The sequence below is a fragment of the Limulus polyphemus genome, unplaced genomic scaffold (genome assembly GCF_000517525.1).
Source record: "Limulus polyphemus unplaced genomic scaffold, Limulus_polyphemus-2.1.2 Scaffold6, whole genome shotgun sequence".
NCBI classification, from domain to species: Eukaryota; Metazoa; Arthropoda; class Merostomata; order Xiphosura; family Limulidae; genus Limulus; species Limulus polyphemus.
The window spans coordinates 408,300-435,606 of NW_013665616.1; the positions used below are offsets into that span (position 1 = coordinate 408,300).

Here is a 27,307-nt window from a genome sequence, read left to right on the forward strand (position 1 = left end):
GCTTTTATAGTTTGTTTGTTTTAAGTGGTAAAGCCGTATATATAGATAGCTACATGAATTTTTTCAAGTTTTATAGATGCGTGCACACGTATTCAATGCAAATATAAGAAAATGTGTCATATTATAATAGCATATGTACACAAATAAATATTTTTTTATATTTCTTATAGTTGTTATATTTCCCCCTTCCTCTTCCTCCTCTCCGCTGGCTATAGTTACTGGTCACTGTTTTGGTGAAGCTCGACAGATTTTCTCTTGGAGTGGTATTCTGCACACTCCATAAAGTCGGAAACGTGTTAATTAATTATCAGTTGATTATACTAATATATCTCCCTCCTTCCATTTCTGAAGGAGTTTGAGTCGTGACACTTCTACGTCCATTTTGCACTGTGTTGACCCTAAACTCTGGTGGGCCGTCGCTGCTGCATACTTTATCTGAAACTAATTATTTTCTAAATAGAATATATAGCTACAAAATTTATTTCTAACTTTCGCCTACAATCACCATTTTTGCGCCATCTCCTGCTAGCACAATTTTTGCCTCTCCTTATAGTCAGCTTCAAAGATGGCTACTCTATATGTAGTATCTGTAAAATTTGCAATTAAGAAGTGTGGGCTATAATTCGGCAATTAGGATAGACAATCCCCGTAATTGCCTATGCGATGTTCAAACTAAGCTCCATTGTATCTTTTAAACTACGGCTTTAAGATATATGATGTGCGTGACTAGCTGATACGATGCATTATGATATACTGTAGCTATTGAATATTTGATCACATTAGTTCGAAATATAAAAATTTAATTTCTAGCTGGAGATTATCAGGGAGATTTGTTTTAGAATATAGTGAGGATTTATAGTTTCTGTGTAAATACATTTTCTATATATAATGCATAGCAATGGGCATATATATGCCTAGAGTAAGATAGAAACTTCTAAGAATGTGTGTAATGTAATTTAATATTATGTGTACTGTTTTTTTACCCTTTATTTTATATATAATATAGGGGTTGGTTCACTATAGACACCGATTGTATAGTGTACAAAGCATTGAATAAGTAAATGTTACAGTCATTTAATATTCGTCTATTGTTGGCTGAAAATTTCTGTTTCACCCTTTTCCTAAACTTCTTAGAAGAACACCAGATATTTGTAAAAAAAAAATAACTAGAAGGGGTAATGATAACATCGTTTACACTGAAATTGTGATTTTTGTTTTAGCTTATGAAAAATATAGAAATAATTTAAAAAATACCCTACGCAATGCGCAATGAACCTCTTAGTATTGTTATAATACTCGTGCCCGTTTTTGCTTTAGGCAGGCGGAACAATAATAATTATAAAGAAAAATGGCGATCCTTATTATGAACCATTATTATGGTTCATGATATTTAAATAATTATTTTATTTCGGAATATGTGACCTCATCTTTTTTTTCCTCTAAGTTTTCCTATTAGAGAAGCAATATATTAATATATATAATCTCGATGTTAAACAATGATATATATATAAGTGTGTAAATTTTATAAGATGGGATATGCTATACATATGCACTTCTAAATAAATACAGGGAAGAAAACTAGAACTTTACACTGAAAGATCAATACATATCATTCAAAGACATATATTTTACGATATCTCAAATTAAATCTACTATATTTCATAAAAACGACAAGGTTTGAGCTCTAGTATATTTTTTTGATTTCCAATAATATCGTATAATAAAGAAATGCAACATTTTAAACCTCTCATAAGCCTCATAAATCAGAAGTGATATCATTAAGTTAAGATTTATAAGTCAATACATAAAAACCTTTCTTTTGGGTTTAACGCCACTCACTGATCATCGTGAATAGCTCAATGTTTCTGACAGCAAAAAGTTTCTTTACAAATTCACAGTAAAGTAAATATATTTTGCAAGAGTAACCTATTTAAACAATAGTACCTAACCTTTTCTAATAGATTGTTTGAAGCTTATGTTTTTTTATGTTTGATGTTCGTCCTCAAGACGTGTATACGTATAGGACAAGCTCGCATGTGATGAAATTGAGCTAATATATTAACTCACTACAATATGTTAGAATTCCCAGGGGAACTAACTCTCTTTGATTCACATATTACCATAACCGTACATTTTGAACCTGCGCCCATATTGGTCACATTTGCGATTTATAGCAATAGCTTAACAAGACATTATTCACAATAAATATACTACCTAAAATACTAATAAATCTGGCGTTATTTAAACATTTTAATGTGTTCTTCTGTTTGGCAAAAACGTTATAAATACGCCATTTTGTTAATGAACAAAACCTACTATCTTTTTTTAAGCATTTGGTCAAATTTAGAAGCAAAACATTTAGTTATAGACGTAGAAGTTTCATACGTTACAATCTTATTATTATCTTTTATCATAATATATCATGAATAAAAAATAATGTTTTCGAATTAAACATTTTAAGAACATAGAGTGTTTAATAAATCACATCACAGTTTTTACACTACTCTCTTAATACTATTTTATTGATGTCATAACTATTATTCAGTGGATATCTGACTTTGAGGTATCATAAACAATAAAAAACTTTGAAAAATTTATGTTGTAAACAGCTTTACGCTGGAAATGTTTTGTAAGTAATTAATGTGAGCGTCTCATTTTCAGGTTATACGCTATTAACAACAATTACAAATGCAAGGTGTAACGGTTATTCTTGTTAGTGCATGAGTTGACTTAGAAGTATTTACCAAGTTGGCAATAAGTTATTTACAGAAAACCTAAAAATGAAAACATTAAAAGATAAACAAAGTCTACAGGGTAAAAATATATGGGTTGTAATTAGTAAAGACAGAGAGAGTTCCGAGATGTGTGTTCAAAGAACATTTCAAATTTTTTATCAGTAAAGTTAAAGGAATTGTTTTTTTAGCACAAAACTACACAATGGGCTATCTGCGCTCTGTTCATCGCTGGGAATCAAATCTCGAATTTTAGAATTGTAAGTCCGTAAACTTATTGCTGACTAAGAAGGAAACTAATAAGCATCTGTAATGTTTCTTCTGTTTAGATCAGTTTCACTTTGTAGAATTTCAGTGTTGTTTTCGTATTTGGAGTGTTTGGTATCTGTTAAATGTTCAAAAAACATAGGATGATTCTATGACATTGTTTTCTGATCCATATGCTCAGTTTTCTTACAGTCTCATTTGAATAAGGCGAGCGTGGCTCTGTGACGGACTATATCTGGAGGTCAATGTTTCAGGTCCTGTTGAAAAATCTCTTACTTAATGAGAATAACAAAACGTTATATACTTTAACCTATTTAACATAATGTTGAAATCATGATCTCATTCCATAGCTTCTCAAATCAATATATGTTCAAACATTTGAGATTAAAGAGCTTAAAGAGCCAATAATAGATAGTTGAACATAATATATTGTTAATCATAAAGAGAGTTATACATAATATGACACAAAAATACAGAGGATAAAACCAACTTAATTCGAAAGAAAACAAAGTGATTTAGCTAAGGGTTTCACAGAAAAATGTTTCACTCATTTCAGTGAAATCATTAACAATTAGGTGTTAAAACAAGACCAAAAACTCAGGCAAGAATTATCAGCCACACTTTAAATCATAAAATGCCCAAAGAATAACCATATGCAAATTGAGGATTGATTACGACTGACCTTCTTGTCAATTATCTCTCAACAACTATATAAAAAAAAATATGTCTCTGCTATTTTTGTACTGGTATGACTACATGACATTCCAGCATTACACGTGGGCTAACATGTCAATAAGAAGCAACTGTTAAACTTAACGAAGATATCTTAATGTTTAAACTAAGCCATGTGGCGTTTTCATCTTAAACAAGGCTTCTGTGTTTTCTAGTTGTGCGGAATAGGTTAGTTGGCATAGAGCTTGGAAACATAGTTCTTGTCATAACTTATAATGCTCAGGCTGTTGTACATCAAAGTGCTGTGTATATACATACCTAAGACCAGACCTAAACTTAATGACTATTTTCATCTTTAGTTCAGTATGATTGAATAGGCTGTTAGAGGAGTATTGTTAAAAATTAACATTCGTTTTACACCTACAGACAGATCACGTACAAAAACGATCATGATAATGAAAACACAACAGGACAAGCGTTGGATTAATAACCAAGCATTTATTTGTAATAAACTTATATGTGTCAACGACGTCCATTACTTAGTTTGAAACAATTTATCGTGTTATACCTTGAGCACAGAAAGTAGTAATGTATATATTAAAACGACTTCCACCTTGGTAAAGCAACTGTACTATAAACATATTTTTCCGCAACTCTTTAAATAGACAACACAGACATCGTGTCTATGTATATTATATTTCTGGATAACTTTTATGGAAACAAATTTTGTAACATTTATATATCTGTTTTGATGCAATATATTTTTACCTCTATGTTTATATGTAAAACCTATATTTCATAAATGCAATATGTATACGACATAAGAACTTACTTCTTAAACATAAAAAAAAAACATATGAACAGAACACGAACTTAATCAAATTATCCAAAATAACGAAAACATTAAGTAACTTGTAATGAAACATTTAGGTGTCGATTTTCTAAAACATGAAATATCTGTAAATAATAATAACCTACGAAACTGAATAGACATTCAGTCACCAACAGTATCCTTTCAATGTTACTGTATCAAGAAAAATACATTAAAATTATTTTGTTGCTCTATTCTCCGAATGTGACATCCACATGTGGTTCTGAACCCAATTTTGGGAGAAATGAAATTTTGCTGCTCCCAGTATAACGTTAGAACCGGGTTTCGATACCCGTGGTAGGCAGATCACAGATAGCCCATTGTGTAGCTTTGTGCTTAACTTCAAACAAACAAATTGAAATTTTGTGAGATAACTTGGAAGCAGTAGTTTCTTTATTACAATTAGTGTTTTATTGTGACACAACGATTTGCTAAAGCACTCAGCAGCAAACTTTTGGCCAAATTTAACTATAGACTCTGAAGAAGTAAATGGGCAGTTAAAACATTATGAAAGTATATTTAGAGATATTCGCTTTTCTGAAGTTCTTTTCTTCAATACATGTCTGATAAACTTTGAAGTTATCTTTCCATATAGCTATTATATCCATTACTATACAATAGATAACTTGTCATATAAAGTCTAAACGTTAATTTACAACGTGATAAACAAAAATTAAAGTAATATTCAAGTGGCTTAGTTACACTTTCCTTTTGTAATATACAATTTACAATAAGAACGGTAGAAAATAAGCATGACACAGATGTTTGGCAAAATCCGTATTTTTCACAAGATTTATTATTATTATTTTTATTAAATAGAATTAGTATTTCCAATATGACCTATATCTTGTTTAGGGTATTAGCGAAAGATTCAGATAAGAAACACTTAGGGCTCAGATCTAACTGACCTTAATTTCGACCTACGAACTAAGTGTCCACCAGTGACACAGTTGTATGGCTGCGGACTTACATTGCTAGAAACCGGGTTTCGATACCCGTGGTGAGCAGAGCACAGAAAGCCCAATGTGTAGCTTTGTGCTTAACTTCAAAACAAACAAACGAAGTGGAGGATATCGAATCAGCATTTTCGCTACCACATAGGTTTTCTCCAGCTCTTCCTACTTAGTAACATAACTGATTGTCACTCTGTAACGTGCGCGTAGACTAAAGTATGAAACATGTTCTGTACCATCAATCTTAGACCTTGCAATCTACAAGTTAGTATGCTAACTATCGGACGACGGACGCCCAGATGTTTTCGTCAAGAAGACCATTATATATTTTATTTTGTGATTTTAAGATAAAATATAACTAAATTTTCTCTCTAATTATAAGAAGCTTGTTAATATGTTTACATTTATTCATCTAAACCTTTACATTTTTATGGCATAGATATCTGCTTTCTGCTTGTTCATAATAAACTGATATTGGTGCTCCCCAGTGGCACAGCGGTATGTCTGCGGACTTATACCGCTATAAACCGGGTTTCAATACCCCTGGTGAGCAGAGCACAGATTGCCATTTCTGTAGCTTGGTGCTTAATAATAAACAACTGATATTGGTTGATACTTGTGGAAATTAATCATCACCTCATCTGGTCACAATGTTAACTAAAAACTTTAGAGTTATATTTGATCAGTTTATAGATCAACTCAAAGTTCAAATAACTCTGTTTGATTCTTCCTTGTAATAAACCGATACAGGCTGATATTTGTGGAAACTATTATAATTCTTTCACGATGTTATTTTAAAACTTAGTAATGATGTTTGATTTAGTTTATAGATCAATTCAAAGACAAAATAGCTCTCTGAGTTAATATTCCTTATAATAAACCGAGATTGGATGAAATTTCTTGGAGCTGATCATAATCAGTTCACGATGTTATTTTAAAACTTAGGAATGATGTTTGATTTAGTTTATAGATCAATTCAAAGACAAAATAGCTCTCTGATTTAATATTCCTTATAATAAACCGAAATTGGTTGATATTTCTTGGAGCTGATCATAATCAGTTCACGATGTTATTTTAAAACTTTGGAATGATAATTGATTTAGTTTATAGATCAATTCAAAGACAAAATAGCTCTCTGATTTAATATTCCTTATAATAAACCGAGATTGGATGATATTTCTTGGAGCTGATCATAATCAGTTCACGATGTTACCTATAAACGTTTAAATAAAAATAAAACGTTATCACGATTGAAAAGTGACAGTATGTTAAACTATATCAATATACAACCTAATCTTTCTTATACTTGGAATTTTCTCTTCACCAAGTAATGTCGTCTTACGATACACAAGTAAAATCCATTAAGAACCCAAGGAGCTATGAGATGCTTAATTGGAGCTCAGCTTAATCCTTTTAGAGCTGCGATGTTTTCCTCTTGGTTATTAGAGTTGTCTATCGGCTAGAAATAAAAAAATCCCAAAACCCAGCCGGTAAAGAGATTTCTTGACACAAGAAATCTATACGAGTTGAAAAAAAATTCTCAATAAAACCTAGCAAAATGTCTTTACATCATATTATAATTTATAGAGCATTTTCAATTAAAAAAACAACAACCTTGAGATAAGTGTCAGCATTATTTAAGAATTTTAAATTCTTAAATAATATTTTATAATTCCTAACTTTTTACTTGGTTCTCAAAAACTATAAAATTAAGGAATTGCAAAGTTTTCTGTATAAAAGAATATATATTTGCTTTATTCAGAAACCACAAAAGTGTGTCGATGAAAGGAGTTACCAAGTAATCATGAAAGCTGTTTATGTCTTTAGTTTTAATTGAAGGGTAAGAGGTATAGTGCCCCCCCTCCCCAGTGGCACAGCGGTATGTCTGCGGACTTATACCGCTAGAAACCGTGTTTCGATACCCGTGGTGGTGTAGCTTTGTACTTAATAACAAACAACAAGAGCTATATTAAAATATATAGTCAAACAGTAAATATAAAACGTAACACTGACAGTTATGCTACATAAATTTGGAAACTTTATGCGCCTAGCCAACTCTCACATTTGTTTCTTATTTATCACTATAAGGTGTCATCACTGGCTCCCAACATAAAGTGGGATTTGCTGGTGATAGTAAACGGATCACTGTGATAAAAAAAAAATATGTTGCCAGCAAACGTGCGACATTAGAGAATTCCAATATCACAACTTTTAAGACTAGTACCATTGTTTTAGTTCTTCCTTTTCCAACGTTCCTTACAATTATGCGGCTAACTCTCACATTTGTTTAGGTTGCAAACAAGAATAGAGGTACTCTATGCTTTATGAGAAATAAGACTAGTACCATTGTTTTAGTTGTTCCTTTTCCAACGTTCCTTACAATGATGCGCAAACAAGAATAGAGGTACTCTATGCTTTATGAGGAATCTCTCACATTTGTTTAGGTTTTGGCCGCATCATTGTAAGGAACGTTGGAAAAGGAACAACTAAAACAATGGTACTAGTCTTATTCCCCATAAAGCATAGAGTACCTCTGTTCTTGTTTCCAACCTAAACAACAGGTCAATAAGAACAATTGACTGCCTGTCATCAAAGAAATCGATTATTCAAATCAGAATGTCAAACTATATTATTGAAAATACCAGAAATACCATCTACTTAGAAAATATTAAGGATTTATAGTGTAACGCAAGAATAATTTAGTATACATAAAAGTTTAAAGAGATAATAATACACTAGAAGCTTAATAGATTTCGGAAATGATAACAAACAACGTGAAAGACCTGCAGTTAATGGAAAACGAATATGTTTTGCTGAAAATTGGGTATTCCTACTTTGAGAGGGTTCTCAAAAGTAAAATATGGCAATTAGTCCTGCAAAAGGAATCAGGAGTATCAAAGACTTGTAAACATTTTCTACATCAATAAATACATACACTAAAAGTTTGTACTTATTGAAGAATAAAATCTAAACAACATTTAACTATATAACCCCAAAAATCACATAATATTAGCAAGTTCATAATAGTGAGGGAATAATTAATATTATCTTCTGATTAAAGCAAGCTACCTATGTAGATCAGAACTAAACAGAACTAGGTATATATATACCTAGTACTGTATTATGCATAATGCATTCTAACAAACAAAATGTACGTAATCTGAGCAAAACAGTTAGAAGGAAAAGGGCCAGCCATATAAGTATGTGACTTATAAAAGGGACCTATTTATATAAAAGGGCCAACTCTATAACGGTGTAAAAATTATTAAATTAAACAAGTAAAAGTGGGAAACTTATCCTCCTTTTTATTGCAACTATTGCAAGCAGCAACATGAATAAAAAAGGACGAAAATTAAGTCAGCGAAACTATCTTGATTTTATGTTACAAAATCCATCAGAAGAAAACGAACATTATGTATTAAAGCAATAACTGATATAGAAAACGTTAGAGACAACATCAGTTAAATAAGCCTGACTATTCTAAAATAATAGTTAAAAGTGACCTGAATGTTAAAATATCCATAAACTAAAAACAGTTCACAACATTGTGAAAACATTTGATTACGCTTTCACGTAACCAGAACAAGTAATAACGGTTAATCCATTAAACGTGAATTAGCATATTTCTCGAATCAAATATATTGGCACAGTGTAAGTACTGTTATAAAGTTACAACTTCTACTCATAATTTGCTGTTTCTCAATACCAACAAGTACCTAACATATATATATGTGTGTGTGTGTGTGTGTGTTTATATATATATATTTCTTAATTGTATGATGGTTATTAGAAGCGGTAAGTTTTAGATTTAAAAAATGAGTGGTAATTTTACACTCTTGGTCATTTATCTCTTATTAACACTCACGTGAATTACAAACATCTTTAATAAAAGTTTGTTGTTGTTGTTGTTGTTTTTTGAGTGAGACGATCTTTGTGCTATGATTTAAATTATTCTGTTCCAAAACTTAATTTTTGTGCCATTATTTCTGATGCACGTGTCGGAAGGCATTCAAATCTAAATAATTCTTACGTGGCCTCGCTATGCTACAAAATGGAGTGTCTAAATTTATGTTGGTGTGAGCTCAAGAGTTATTTTCCTTGCTTGGAAGTGGCAGATAATCTATGGAGGTGTAAAAGGATAGCAATTAAATAGCCGAACAAGAGTGGTAAACCTAAGACAGGATCCTTTTCAGACAGAATAGAAGCTCCGTTATGCATTTGGAGTCCTTGTATCGACCCAAACTATCGTAACGGACTTGGTGTACAGTCACGGGAAACCTGAATTAAGATCCCGTTTACCCAATATCACAAACAAGTCTGTCATGAGATAGAGGGACGGGATTCTGTAAATTTACTTGAAGTCATACACCAGTGTTATTGATGTAGACTTCGTCTTTACCCGCCGCACCACATTTGTGTCTTGAAGGGGTTCCTTCAGAGGAAGACTATTGTTGATCTTTAGACATGAACCCAATCAAACATGTCTGAAACTCTCTCAGCATGCTTTTTCGGGCTTCCATGTTCAGTTCGTCACAATTCTGTTATCTTAAAAGTTCCCTTATAGAGAAGTAAATCCTCCTGCCACAGATAAATATCCAGAAACCCATTAAAAGATGCACGGGTTATGCACAAAAACACTATGGTTAGAATTTGGTGTTCGGTATTTTATAATCAATTTATATCTATTCATCAGCCCAAATTGTTCCATTTTTGGGAAGACGTTATAAAGACTGTATAAAGACTGAAAACCTTTTTTTTCTAGAACAGGGGGAAAAAATGAAGCAGTCGTATGGTTATGTGTCATCTAACATTTGATATAAAAGTGGTCCCTAGCAAATTCTGAATAATATATATTAAAATTAAAACCAAAACAAACACAAGTGTTTTACGTCCAACAAATGTGATTCTAGTGGAAATTAACGAAACTATATAAATTATGCGAGAAGAACAGTAAGGTAACTAAACTAAGCAACTGCTAAATATACTGTAAACTACAAGTTCACCATCGAAATATATAAATTTTAATTTTCAATTCGTACATTTTCACTGTGTAGGTAAGTATAAAATAACTACTGTTGTATTAAGCTGTATTTATAATCTCTACTAAACGTTATAGGCCTAACGTCACAAGTAGTAAAATATTTGATTCCACCAGTTGTTACTTTAGCTCAAAGCTACTCAATGGGCTATTTGCGCTCTGCCCACAGTAATGAAACTAACCACGGATTTTAGCGCTTACCCAACAGTGGACTTGATTTCCCCTGTTAAGGATATAAATGCAAACACTTTCCCCCAACAAGTAACAACAATTATCATAGCGGCTTTGACGTTTGCAACCTCAACAAGTAGAATAAAGCAATATTACTGTTGTTGACGAGCTCTGTATATGTGTGATAAGATTTTAATCCATGTAATTGTACACAGCAAAAAAATTTAATGAGGTTTCTAAAAGTATTTATGATGTTAAGTTTGTTTGTTTGGAATTAAGTACAAAGCTACACAATGGGCTATCTGTTGCTCTGCCCACCACGGGTATCGAAACCCGGTTTCTAGCGTTGTAAGTCCGAAGACATACCGCTGTGCCAATGATGTTAAGTATTTTTAATAAAAAAAGTAAAAACTAAATAGAATTTAGAAAAATAGCTATACAAAAACACACTTCTCAATACAATTCTTAATTATTTGCTACACATAACACATTATAGTCTTTACTTATGTGTATGATATTGAATTATTCTTATTATTTTAAAATTTGACTTAAAATTGATTCTCCTACATAAAGATAGAGCGTTTGCATAATATGCCATGATTTCATAATTCTAGAACTGGTGTTAGAATTATACATTTTACAATTAGGAATTAATTAAATTAGCTGGATCTTTCCTCTACTTCTTCAGCACTAGTTTCATTTCATTGTATATGCAGAGAAAAAGTCAGTATTTAAATAATTATGATAAAAAAAACTACGAAAAAGCATTAAAATCCATAGAATAATAACTAAAATACTTTTATTTATTTAGTTATATGTTAATATTTAAGGATTAAAGAGAAGTGTAAATACAAACTTTGTATGAATTTTTAATTAGATTTTTGGTACTTCCGGAAACTTTTTCGTATCGATATCTATTGCTATTTATTTTTTATGTTTGAAAACACAATTTTTTAAGCCTAGTTGACTACATTGTTGTAAGAAACTAACAAATTCAGAACATTCGAACATTGCACAATTACCAAAATGAGCAAAAAAATTTTTAAACTCGTTTGTTTCGAAACAAATCCATATTTAAACATAATAATGGGTGTTACATTGGTGTTACATTTTATATTTAGTATCTTACTCTGTATACTCTGAGTCTAATTTGTATTAGAAATACATTTTATTCAGCATCTGAAATACTAGAAAGCATTAGATGTATCAGAATCACATTTTAGTCTATAGTTAGCCAAAATATAATTCATTTCATTTTTGTGTTTTTGGTATTATATATATATATACACACACACACACATATATATATATATATATACGCAAGCAAAACAGATTGCTGATTATTGTGTAATACTGAAGTAAAATGATTTGTAAATAAGTTAGCATTCCATTATATAGGTCTAAAAGCAAATATAAACAATCAGAAGTGGTCACTACTTACTTTTGTGCTGTACTCACAACCTAGTTATATGGGACAAATGAGTGAATCTGTTTATAATGGATCTGACACACATTCAAGCACACAACTAACATTCACGGTCATATAGAACACGTCCAAAGAGTTGTTGGTTTGAGACAAAAACAACCACTACTTCATCGACGGCTGGGGAGATCCCTTTACGGTCTCTTTTGATCGGATGATGCTCGTGCTGCACATGAACGTGGCTGTTCTTAACGATTTCAACTGGGTGAACATCATGGAAGAAAGGCTGTTCGTTCTGACAGGACGTTCCACTGTTAAGAACTAGGGTAGTTCAATATATCTTTAGAGTTGGAAAAGCTAAGAAATATTTTTGATGGCGGCATAGTAACAAACTTTAGTAAAACGCACGAAATGTTTGCAAATTTACGAGAGAAGCCTTATAGTTTACTTTTTTAAATTTTCATAAGACTTCATAATTTCACAAATACCAACTTAGTTTCTTCAATCAAAGTTATACGATATTTTGTTGTTAGTTTTCACCAAACATGTTCTTTTTTGAACAGCTTTCATAATTTCACAAATACCAACTTAGTTTCTTCAATCAAAGTTATACGATATTTTGTTGTTAGTTTTCACCAACCATGTTCTTTTTGAACAGCTTTCATAAATGTATTTATAGACAAATTTGAAAACATTTATATCTATGTTTTATCTCAACATTACACACACACACACACATACACATATATATATTCTTTCACAATTTACATATCAACGGAACAGAAACCAACAACATACCGCTGTGCCACTGGGGGGCTTCTTTTCCGAAATAAGTCTGTAAGAGATGAGGATATTCAAATAAGATATATTGCAATTAGAGTGGTCAAAAATGGTAACATGACATAAGTAAATATATAAACAATAGCTGTCTCTTTGGACAAAATGTAAACGTCCACTATTTTGGTTTTGTTGACTTCATTTACCTGAAATTCTATGTATTTCAATAAGCTAGCACTTATATACTAACTCTGATATTGCTTTTTGGTCACTGATCTTGTCAATCCTCCTTCCCACAGTTACGATGAAGAAGTTTTGGCTTGTCTAATTCAGATAGAACGTTTGAAATTTATTCCAAAACCTGAACATTTTATTTTTATTTATGTATATTATATATACATATATATATATTATGTGTGTGTGTGTATGTGTGGTTGTGTGTGCGTGCGTATATTACACAATAATCTCTCCAATACACCCCTAGTGGTACAGCGGTATGTCTGCGAACTTACAACGCTATAAATCTGGTTTCGATACCCACGGTAGGAAGAGCACAGACAGCCCATTATGTAGTTTTGTCCTTAACTTCAAGCACACAAATTCTCCAATACGCGTTTTTGTATATGATATTTCATTTTTCATTGATAATTTGTGAGGATAATTTACAGTCTTGATAGATTCATCTTTCGCCCATTATATATTACAAAATAATTACATTGTCTTACTCAGCGTTTCTTCCAATTTCTGTAAGAATATTTTATTTTATACAGTTATTCCTTCATTCTGTGTAAATTTCCATCTTCAGGGGACAATATATTTCTCTAGTCTAAGAGAAAAAAGATAAATGTATATGTTGGATAGTTATCAATCTAATTTATGGGAGAAGTGACCTTATAACATTGGTCGTATTAAATAGGTTTCAAATAGATGAGGCACAACTGTTTCAATTCACACTAAAATTTATTACATTTATAGTATAAAATTATTTATTCTATTCAATTTAAGATATTTTCAACTTACATGAGATTATCCTTCACAAAACTAAGTAAGAAATATAGTCCATTCCTCCATTGTCTTGCGAACTTGCTACCTTGTTCGTGCCCCCCAGTAGCACAGCAGTATGTCTGCGGACTTACAACGCTAGAATCCTGGTTTCGATACCCGTGGTGGGCAGAGCACAGATAGCCCACTGTGTGGCTTTGTGCTTAATTTAAAAAAAAACCCTTATTCGTTCATTTCTATAACTTTCATAAACGTAGAATGAAACATGGTTCCTTTAGCTTACAGAAACGTTTTCTAGTTTTTCCAGGTTTCTTTCGTTTATTTTAAACAACGTTTTATACGTTGCCGATATTAATTGTTAATATTATATGGCTGATAATCTTGGAATTACTCAGACAAGTTATTGCATATGTTCAGTTGTATATTTTAAGATGTGCTAATGGTAGTTGTTCAGACTACCTGTAGTGTTTATTCTGAGATGTTGGAGAAGAAAAGATAATATTTAATTCGATTAATATAATCTCGTGTTATATGTCTTAATAGTCAGGTGCGTGCTCATTTAACTGAATAGGTTGATTTGGAAAATTGCCGATATTATAGAGAAGCTGGATAAGTGTGTTTATGAAAGTTTTCATGCTTTATTGCATCAAAATGATGTTCTAAATTATTCAAGAGCACACATATTCGAATTCTAGTTAGTCGTTGGGAAGTATGAGATGAGACCGTTTCACTGTTCTAAGCATTTGCTTTAATTTCATATATAAACAATAAACAGCATTTCTTTGTTAAAATAACAAACTATTTTCTCATGTTAGGAACGATTTTTGTAACTTAAAAATGATTCAAAATTTAGTTTGTTAGTTAGTCGCGGCGTTACCATAGCAACAGCTTTCTCTCCTAATAATGTGTTCTAACCCTTAACCGATGCGTTTTCAAGCAAGTTGGAAGGGTGATACATTTCACATTCATTCTGTTAATAAAGTCTTTACGCTGTGCCACAAGAGTCAAATTCTTTGTTCTGATATCATTTAGTAAAACTGTATTAATTAGCCAAACAATGTTCGACTGTATTGTCTACGTGTTTTACTATATATGAAATTCGTGCTAAACCTCTCTTAATGGGGTTTCGATCTTTATTTCTGTGAAGATGGATTTTGTTTGCATCTCTTCTATATATATATATATGTATATATATCATAGAACAAGATATAGTAGACATCACAATGGATCTTAAGGTTAAGCTTACTGATAACTTGTTGGATATTATAATATTTATTCATGAAATAATGTTTTAGTTTATTCAAAAAAGAATTAGATTGCTGAAACCTCAGACTTCTGCAATTTTTTATAATAAAAATACGTTTATGATAACTATGTATTTTTACAGTACAATTACATTTTCTCTGTAATACTTCAGTGTCCGTCGAGTTCAGTTACTTATGTCATATTTGTGTTAATTATCAGAAACTTCATGTATGTTAAATTATCATACTGCCAAGCAAGTAAGGAGGATCCTTGCTTATCCTTGCCACCCGGTGGCTCATTAGTAAGTTTTAGGGCTTGTAATGCTAAAAATCGGGTTTCGATTCCAGTAGTGGCCAGAGCACAGATCTTCCACTGTGTATCTTTGCGTTTAATAACAATAAAACTCGCATATCCTATACCAAACCTTAATTAATTTCCGTAAATATTCAATACATATAATGAAGAATATGTAAGCCTAACGTCTTTCTTCCAATTTTTCTGAAATATCACATCTATTTTAACCTATTTTTCATTTAATATATAAGATAATGTTTGAAATAATTTCACATTTGTCTAATCTTTATGAGTTGATTATACACATTATAAACATATTGTTTAAAAAGATATTCATGATATTTACAAAAGAACGTTTTAAAATGGTTTGTTCAAAAAATATTTCATAAATAGTTATCCTGTATTTACTACATCATATGCAAACACATATATGTAGTGTTATTCTTCAGATTCAGTTAAGAAGGCTTAAGTATTTTTACTGATTTTAGGGTTGAACAGAAGATTGTGGTGGTAATGGCAGTAAAATGAATGTCACAAAAAATCAATCTTCTCATAATATAGGGTTTAGACTTTATTCAGATAATCAGTTGGAAGACAATTGAAATGGAAACTATTATGTTGAAGAAACCACTTAAAATTTGAAAAGTTCTTGACGAAAACCATAAATCTTCACTAATCAAGTTATTAACATTGTGTTCGAGAATACTTCCTATTTTTTTTTCTTCAACTTATAAGTGGTATAAAATCATTTCAAAGAATCAGTAAATCAGAAAAAAGAAGATTCATGAAGAAATAATGAAAATTAATGATCAAGATTTTTAATGTTTAAATCCACAAATAATAAGGAATATGTTTTTTTCTGTTTTTAGTCAATTTAATGCGTATAAGCTACTCATTCAAATATTAGGCGAAAATAATGAATACTAGGCTTATGTTTCAAAATCCAGGAATGAATCATATACATATTTCCTGTAAAACAGTCCTGGAATGTCCAGGTAGTTAGGCCACTCGACTCGCAATCTGAGGGTCGTGGGTTCGAATCTCCTTCCCACCAAACATGCTCGCCCTTTCAGCTGTGTGGGCGTTATAATGTGACGATCAATGTCATTATTATTTGGTAAAAGAGTAGCCCAAGAGTCGGTGGTGGGTGGTGATGACTAGCTACCTTCCCTCTAGTCTTTCACTGCTAACTTAGGGACGGCTTGTGCAGATAGCTCTCGGGTAGCTTTACGCGAAATTCAAAACCTTTAAAACAATTTTTTAGATATTCCTTAAAATACTGCAAAGTAATTTATTTTCACGAAATGATTTAGCAATGCTGGAGTTCAGTTCCAAACAATTCAATGTGATCATACATTATTCCATTAAAATCATCATGTCACTGTTTGGTGGTATGTCATAAAAGCTTCGTGAACACGTGTAATAACATGCATTATACCCTGTGATAATTTATAGTTGTTTATTGACAAACAGTAGCTTATGCTAGCGATGAGCAAGAATATTTTGGGCTTGTAGTTCAAGGAAGAATGAAGAACAGCGAAAATACACCCAATAAAACATTTTACAATATATTATCAGATTATTGTGAGCTTTCATTCCACTCACTGTTGAGATCAGAGATATTACAAGACTGTCAATGTAATTCGTTGTGACATTCCTGACTTTAAGCAACAAAAAATACGTCATGACATGTATAGAGAGTATTCATGCAATGTTTCACAAAGAAAAAAAACTAAACTTAAGTCTCTTTCTCTCTGAAATGTAATATTTGACAATAATATGAATTTCAACAGATTACTGTATTTCAAACATATTTCGCAAATTAGTTTAAAAGAAAAAATATTATTTATTATTGAAGTACTGCATTATACTATTGTGCAAGATTACTGCTCGAAGCGAACTCTGCTAAAATCTATAAATAATTCTTGCAAAATAGGTACATTTAAAGGAAACATATCTCGCACTTTTTAATATTTTAGTGAAATTATAATCGTATCAAAGATGCAATAGTATTAATAAATGAAAATAAAAATTCAAATACTGCTATAATACAAAGGATTTACACTAGAGAGAGACACAGGTTTAGTAGAAATAATTAATGTATACATAAATAATTTGTTGTTTAAGCAACTGATGATAAAAATAGCCTGATTATATCAGGCAGATATATTGTGTTGATGTATTATTACATTCTTTTTCACTTTCACTTATTATAAAATATAATGTTCTTATAAAATATACGCATGAGTGTCTTTATACGTATACAAGTAGAAAGCGAGATAAGTATAGAAATACATATTTGTAGATACATAAAATTTGCTGATACATATACACCAGTTTGAAATAAGCCCTATTTTCTTATACATCGCATGTGGTTACTATTAAATTGAGAAATAAACAACAATTACAATGAAATTTACACCCATTACTACAGAATAACAATTACATATACAATAATTGCAGAAAATAAAGAAAATTGTTTAAAATGGTCAAGCAAATCATGCTATTTTGCTACAAAGGAATAATCTTGATCATCAAATCAACTGGAAACAAGCTAAAAAGTAGTATAATAAAACTGTGCATGTAAGACACTAAAACCTTGTGTCATGCGCAGTAAATGGTACCCGTGGAGATAGGGTTAATACACAAAACTAGAAATTATGTATAAAAAGAATTGTAGAAAGCTTGCTAATCTAAACATTGCAAAACTTTAACACCTCAGAAGTTCACTTTAAATCGAACCTCTTTCTTAGCTCTTGTGTCCCTAAGCAACTTGAAACATCCGTTATATGATCAGCTGTGTGAATTCTTCTTTTCATAAGAAAAGGTTGGACTGAAGAGGACATTAAGAGTGTCGAAACTTGTGTTCCTTAATAGTGAATCTAAACTTCATTTTAGATTACTTTGCATGCTACTGTGTATTTACATATATTCAGTGGTTAAAACATAAATGTTTAGATGGAACATGGTTTCAAAAATATAAAGGTGGAGTTCTTCTCTGGTGTAACTTACAAATTTCATGTTCATTTTTTATTAATTTTAGGGATCCTATATTCAATTAGTATTACTTTAGCGTACTTAAGTTCTTTGTATTTCTTGAGTTAGATTGATATTCTAACCTTAGATTAACGTGATGTGTCCATAACTTGGGGCTCTTTTGTTTCTTTCCATTGGTTTCCACTGCAGTATTTTTTATGTAGATCTTACCACGTTAAGCGTAGTAAATTATTATATCTGCTATTGTGCGACTATATAATATGAAGAACTGAAAAGTGGCCAATGACACTTTTTTTTCTCTTCACCTATTTAGTGTACAGGTTTTTCTAATAGTGAATACAAAGTACGTTCATACCAACAATATGTTTGTTCACATTTGTATTTATACTAATTCAGGGTAATTCTTTCACAGAATGATAAATTCAAAAGCTTTATAGGTACTGGATTACTGTGACGACAAACTTCGTTAAATTTATTTGATTTATCTGCATTTTATGGCTCTTATAATATGACCCGAATACCGCAATATATTGTATAGGAACTCGGTTTTCTACCACATTTTAACTAGTTTCTTTTATTTGTTAACGTAGTTTATAATAAAAATAAATGTTGATATTTTACTAAATATTTCAATCTATATTTAGGTAATAGTTTCTACGAGAAGAGGTGCTAAGGTTATCCTATAATAATTACAATTGATAGTGGATAATATGTCAACTACAAGAGGCTTCTATGAACACTCTGATCTAGGTTGTCAGTCGAGTACCCTCATTGCTAGCGGTGATAGTAGGATAAAGAAATTTAACGATTTAACTTTTTGAGGTTTTTTCGAGGTTAATGTTTTATTACAGTCATCAAAGGCAGCGCTCACGTTACTACGTTACTATGTTATATTTATAGTGAAAACACAACCAAATAATTCATAGAGTAACTTGAATACATACACATATATATGCATCTCCGAAATGGTACCTCAAGCAACTTCTTTAAAAAAATTCTAATATTCCAAAACTATTCTGCCTTAGCTACATCCTGGCTATCATTGTTCTCATAATTTAAGAACAAAAATACACACCCATGCTAAATGTCCGATTCAGTCACGAATTTTCTCTGATGAAATAAAACATAAACTCGTACAATATTCTTGGTATATATATATAAGGCAAACCATTAGATAGTGCTATTTTTTGTAAGCAAGGCTGATAATGTTTTATATAATGTTTGAAATTATTCTTAAATGTACTTAAGATTATACGGTCCAGACTTCCTTAAGTGTCCAATTTGATGTCACCATTGTTCTGGGACATATTTCTCTAAGTACATACCTTACATAAACATATAATACTTTTTAAATGATAGACGATGAACAGAGCTTTCCAAATATATATAATATGTTGAGTTTGTTTTAATATTTTCCGTCAAACCAAGGAAATAAACAATGTTAAATGTAACATATCGCCATCAGAAAAATGTAATTTCAAAGCTATGACACAAACACAAAAATTGTAAGTATGACTCAATCCTTCAATGTAATTAATTAGTAAACATTTATGTTTCGAAAATTTGTTATTAGCTGATTGTCCCATTACTTTTCACATATAAAAATATCCAAAATAACATGTCGCCGTATTCATGTGTTCTCCTTTACGGTGGTTTATTTCCAAGACAATAATCAAAAATTTTTGAGTAAGTAAAAATATTAGAGTCTAAGATCAATTGAGGAAGTATATCATTTGATTTGATCATTTCCCCAAACATAGGGTATCAAGAGATATTTTGAGTATATTGATTTGGAGCTTGTAATAAAATTAGTTTTTTTAAGCACGTGATTATTGTTACGCATATATTTAGTGTAAATACTCATGTTTTGTCATTTTGTTATATCATCATACACAACAGCCAAGATATTTCTTGTTATCAATAATGGTAAGAGTAAATTGCATTCTTCAATAAAAATCACTGAACATGAAATTGCGTGAACTCCTTTTCGTGTTCTCCTTTACTTCAGTTTTGCTTCAGAGGGAAATATGTAGAGTACATAGTGCTTTTCCCGCCATATTTAGTTTCCACCATGTGTAGATAACTAGGGTAGAGTGGATTTGAAATGTATTAGTCACAAATCAACTCATTTCTTTTCAAGAATAGTCATTGAAAGTGTGATTACATAACAGGTATGTATCTATTTAACTGTATAACTAACATTAAAATGGTGTGAGTGGTGGTAGTTTTTGGTTTAAATGACTGATAAATTACAAAGTTAAATCTGTGACGATAATTAGAGGTCTATTTATAAAAACAGATAATTGGGGACATGGTGAGATGCGTGTAAAGGAGTTCACAGAACGAGTAAAAGAGATCACCATTTTAATTCAACTCCTTATATATGCTTTACACTTCTTGGTATAATGCCACATTATAATAAAAGCTTACGTTTATGATCTGTGAAAGTAGTCTAATACAAGATAACTATTCTTATTAACCTGCTTTAACTGGATTTACTGTAGAAATGTAAAGGAGATCACACTAATTTCTACACCTGTCTTTGCTAATATACAGGGATGGTATGCATTTCGGTGATAGGTTTCATATTTGTATTTTTAGAACGGATGGTAAACAAAGTCGGGAGCTGAAATATTATCACAGGAAAAAGGCAGCAGAAGGGCAAACCTTGATACAATTTGTTTGTTTCTTTTGCTTTTTTATTCCAGGTACAATATAATGTGGTAACGGAGAACACATGTGAAAAACAGTATTGATCTTCATCAAGGTAGAAATATATGACATATTGTAGTCCGAGTGCTATATTTTTGGCACATGGTTTATCAGTAGTTATATTTTCAAGAACTGTATAAATCATACTTATAGGAGAAGATTTTTTTCAACATTTTCCAGTTGAAAATGGACACTTAAGAAAACCTGGCCCATACAGCGTTCTTAATACAAAATGTACAATTATCTTCAGTATGACTGAATTATCAATAAAGAGTGTTAAATAAGAATATTTGAAGTATACATGCACGATTATAGCCACTCTGCACGAAAGAGGGATGAAGATGTACTAGTAGAATTACTTTTATTCTGAAGTATACAAAATAGTTCAAATGTGATTCCTTAACATTTCTCACAGATGCTTTAATCTACTGCAGAACAAATCCATTCAAGCTAGAACAAAATTAATATTTTATATATATATTATTAAGTACAGTAGTAGTTAATAGTAGGGATCAACAAGGTTTCACGCGCTAAAAAATCATTCCTAAGCAAAAAACCGACCATTCAAAGTGCTGATACTGTATGTTATGCGCATTTATAATAATAATACGCTGAAATTATCGCTAACATTTCCAGTATAACAATTCAGAAATTTCAAAAAACATCAACTTTTTCGTCTACTACCTACCTGATCACGTCAGCATGGTTAGCCTCTAGATGGCTTGAAATATTGCTACAACATTTCTGCAGCTTATTTGACTGGTGTGTGGGTATCCGCTTTTATATTCCGATAAATATGTACAGATTTTTTTAAATAGTAAAATATCATGCACCCAATAGATGGCGCTACATATCGATGGATAGACACGCGACAGTTTCTAAGGGTAAAGTATATACCTTATACAGGTATAACATAAAAAGTAAACAAATAAGAGTATTAAAAAATCATAAATTTTCAAATGAAGTAGGGATCCTCCTACAAAACGTAATGAAACAATAATTAGAAACACAATCACAAATTTATAAAACTTAATCCCCTACTTTGGCAGCTTTATACACTTATCTGTAGGCCAAAGTAAGGACTACGTTTTATAAATTTGTGAGTGTGGTTTTAATTCTTGTAAAAGTTATAGCTATCAGAGATATAGCTATACTGAAAGTTTATTGATGTTGTGTCTTTTCCATGGACATACAAAAAATGAACAAATAAATATGAATAAAATTACCATTTTAACAGAAAGTAGGGATAATTGGTTATTCACAAAATTGCTATAAGAAATATCTAAAACAAATAAATGCTGCAATAAAAGTACACAAACAAGTAAAGTGATACTAGTTGGATAGATTTTGAAATGATTTTCAATACTTACTTAATTTAGACTGCTTCATTTAGCTATAGGGATCACGATGACAACCAAAATAAGTATTGAAAATCACTTCAAAATCTATCCAACTAGTATCACTTTACTTGATTGTGTACTTTGATTGCAACATTTATTTTGTTTTGGATACTTATAGCAATTCTACGAATAACCAATGATTTCTACTTTCCGTTAAAATGTTATATAATTTATTTGCAGTTACCTATACGTCAACCGATTTTGAATGTTTTGCTTAAACCCCACTGTTCCTTCGTAATTTATTTCATTAGTTTTTATTGTTCAAGTAAATTAACACTTTTTACACTAAATCTCAGGTGCCAGGTTTTTGATTAATGTTTAAGATACAACATGTAAGATAATTATACACATTTCTTTACTGTAAAGTTTAATGTTTTTTATTAAGTTATGCTAAGTTTTGTTTTCAAAATACGCTCATAGTTGTTATCCTACTAGTACTTAGACAATGTGACCAGAATCGTAAAATCTTATCTGTTTTAAAGTATTAGAATAATTTCGGCTGGTGTCGTCATAAACATTACATCAAAATGTATGCTTCAATTTATTTCATTAAGTAATAATATTTGAAAAAAATGCACATTTTTCATCTCTTTGCATTACTAGGAATCTTTTTAAGTATATTTTCTCTTTTTAATAATCAAAGTCACTTTCATTTACTGGTTATACAGTGGCTTACGAAGTAAGAAACATCTTATTGAAATTCAAGACAAGGTTAAACCATAACAACGAAAAGTTCCATCTGTTTCACAGTCCGTAAAGGTTCTTCGTAAAGGTGATAAATTTAAACAGACGCAACTCAGGAGACAAGCCATAACTGTCAGGGTGCTAGACATATTAGCTCCTTGTTGTGTTTCGTCATAGAACGATCTCGACCAAAGGACAATATCAAAAGCAGAGAAATCTTTATGTAAAAGTTGCTGAAAAAGCAAAATATCTTTGTATGTTCAGTTTGTTTAAAACATTTCTAAGATGCATTAATCTCTAAGTTTTGTTTGATGTGAACTGATGGACATTTTCTCGATTTAATCTTTTTAATAGAAACATCTTTATAAAGTCATACAAAATGATTCGTCTTTTCATTCTTTGTTTGTAAAATGGTGGGCGTTAAAAGTTCTTTTCCTAATAGCAAATGATTTATTTGTTTGTTGTTAAGCGCAAAGCAACACAATGCAGTATCTGTGCTGCGCCAACTACGAGTATCAAAATCCAAACTTATCGTTGAGCTAATAGGAAATGTGAGGCAGAAATAACTGGAAATAGAGGCTTTGTATTTAACATACCTTTAATTTATTTTTGGGTAACTATAATTTTAATATCATTTTATAGTTAAATTACAACTAATAAAAACAATCGAAATTGAACTGACAATTCTTTGAATATCACAAGAAAAATCTAAAATTGATTTACGATGTAGAGATGGCCGTGTTTCAATTATGATCCTAGCTCACGACATCACAGTATAAGCTGTAATATTATTTTTTCTCTCATACAAGTCACAAACATATACCTTTAGTTTATTTCTAATTGTTACTAAAGTTCAGACCACAATAAACCGTTTACCCTACTTAAATTTAGCGCTCTGACCCTGACCTTGTCCACATTTATTTATGTATATATATAAAACTTATTTACAACATTCCGAAAAGGTTTATGGAAATAATATTCGAAAAATACACATTGCCACTATGTGAAAACCATGATTTGTTCTCGATTGGTCAGCAAATTAAGAGTTATATTAAAAAGCTGGCAAAATAAAATCGGTGAGAATTTTAAATGGTTTTATGAAAACGGAAACAGTGAATAGCAATATACTTATGAAATTAATATAGACAAAGTATAGATAGTGCATTTTTAATGTTCTAGTTACTAATAAAACTATAAGATAGCTTTTATATGCGGAAACATCTGTTAGCTGAGTTTTGAACTGTGATACTCGCCTATTTACCAATAACCTTCAGATTAGGAATATAAAGTGTCAATGAAGATAGATCCACTTGTCGAAAGCGCTAGTGTTTTATTGTTGTTTTTAAAGAGGGATTCAAATATACAAAATAGACAGTCATAATACATTCCGGTGTGAAGATTATTTTCCAATGTGAGTCATAACTCGAAAAAACACACGTAAAAGTAATTAAATATTCAACTTTATTTATATTATTGTAATGCATATGAATATCATTGATCATTGCAGCCAGTATTTTTTCATAAACGTGTCAATTGCCTGATATACGAAAACTGCTTTGAAAAGTATTTTGTTACGTTATGAATCTACGTCATCGTATTTGGAACGTTTTTTTAATATTTAACAACATTGGAATATAGTTCAATAACCTCGTTGTTCACTAGATTTAATTTAATATAAAATGAAAAACTACGTTATTTGACAAACCTTATATTTCTTTCTCGCACTTTATGAAGTTATTAATTTTTTGTTTCGATTTTAACATAGTCCCAGGTTTCATGAAATTCGCCATCATTGGGGTGAATAAGGTAAGCCAGGCTAGTGGGTGGCATTTTACTATATTTTTGATGACAGATTCGGATGAACGTATATTCCTATGCAAAAATTAATCATGTATTTTCTCAATAACAAATGCGCTCACGAATGTTGAAGCCTTAACGTAGGTATCTGAAAACTTAACAAACAAATAGTGCAATACACTACTTTATAATAAGGTTTTTGTCCATTAAACTCTGTGACACATATTACATTTCATCGTCCTGAAAAACGATACCAGTTCAAGCTGGGGACACCAGGATATGTCAAACGTTTCACTGGCTTAGCAAATATTCGGGATTTCATTACACTAGATTGCGCTGGAAAAAACTTAGAAAATAGTAATTCTGGGGCAATTACCATTATCTTTTGATACACAAAGTACTTAACCTAAGACTATTATGTTGTCACCACTGTTAAGAAAATACAAAGTGGAAACAACACCTTGAAGTAAGATATAAATATTTTGTTTGGATAAATATTAGGAATTAACGTTAGGACCTGTGTATTGAAGTGATAATAAGATGAAGTGAGAAGGTTAATATAAGTTAAGTACTTAGAATGGCAGTATAAATAACTAATACTAAACGCCTGGAGAAACACCGAATCAATTAAATTTGTGAATAATATAAAGGAAAAATAATTCAGTGTAAGAAGAGAAAATATCTAGAATTAACCTAACTTTATGAAATAAATTGTATTATAATATAAAGTCCCCAGGTGGGACAGCGGTACGTCTAGGGTTTTACAACTCTAAAATCCGGGGTTCAATTCCACGTGGTGGACTCGGAAAATAGCCCATTGTGGCTTTGCTATAAAACAAATAAACATATAATGTCAAAAATTATAAGACCATTGTATTAGGAAAATTAAAGAAAGAATAATGCACTGTAAGCTTTTGCTTGAAAGTTGTGTTATTGTGTTATTTTTTATAGTACTGTGTTATAAAGCTCCAATGTAACAAGAAATAAACCGATTTATTGTCTTGCGATACTGAAATATATTTATCGAGCCATCTGGAGAAATCTTGTAGCAATAGTCCGAGCCATCTTGAAGCTAACCACGCTGACGTGATCAGGTAGGTAGGTAGGTAGTAGACGAATAAGTTGATGTTTCAGAGATTTCTAAATTGTTATACCGGAAGTGTTAGCGACCTTTTCAGCGTATCATTAGTATATATGCTCACAATATATCGTAACCAATACTTCGAATGGTCGTTATTTTGCTTAGAAATTCAATACAGTGGATTTTGGCGCGTGAATTATTTGGAAACCTTGTCAATCCCTACTATTAAATACTACCGTACTTATTAATAATAATAAAAAAATACATTTAGTGGGCAAACACAAACATTTATTTCGGTTTCTTCTGTTAATAGCAATTCCCAGGAAATGAAAGGGTGTTCAAAAAAAAAATTAATGTACAGAATCATTTCTCAAAACACTGTCATATCTAGTAAGTTCAATGTGAAACCGTTTAAAAATTTTATGAAAGCGAAAATAGGGCATTTATTTAACATAACGATGAAGTTTAATACTTAAACCTTTGTTTTATGAACAGTTACCTTACTTGACTGGTTTGTGGGTATCCGCTTTTGATATTCCGATAAACATATACATATTTTTTTTATAAATGACAACATATCATGAACGTACTTAAATATCTTTTCCACCCAATTTCACTCAACAGTTGGTGATACATATTGATAGATAGACACGCGACAGTTTCTAAAGGTAAAGGATATACTTTATACAGGTATAACATAAAAAGCAAACCAACAAGAATATTAAAAATTGTGAATTTTAAAATGAAGTAGAGATCCTGCTACAAAAAGTAATGAAACAAGAAAAACCACAATCACAAATTTATAAAATTTAATCCCTACTTTGGCAGTTTTATATACTTACCTGTAGGCCCAAGTAACGATTAAATTTCTTTTTTAAATTTGTCATTGTGGTTTTAATTCTTTAAATGTTATAGCTATCAGGTATATGGATACACTGAAAGCTTATAGATGTTGTTTCCATTCCATGGACATAAAAATTGAACAAATAAATAGGAAACAAAATTAAAATTTTCATGGAAAGTAGGGAGCTTTGGATATTCGTAGAATTGCTATGAGAAGTATCGAAAATAAAATAAATGCTACAATAAAAAGTACACAAACAAATAAAGTGATACTAGTTGGATAGATTGTAAAACGATTTTCAATCCCTAAAAGTAGTATCAATCACTTTACTTATGGATTGAAAATCG

General features: G+C 30.9%; 1 protein-coding gene across 2 annotated transcripts in view; it reads right to left on the reverse strand.

Annotated features, from left to right (window-relative positions):
• The window catches only part of LOC106474963 (transient receptor potential-gamma protein-like), a 203,618-nt gene that overhangs the window by 152,146 nt on the left and 24,165 nt on the right, over window positions 1-27,307 (reverse strand). The window lies entirely within an intron of this gene.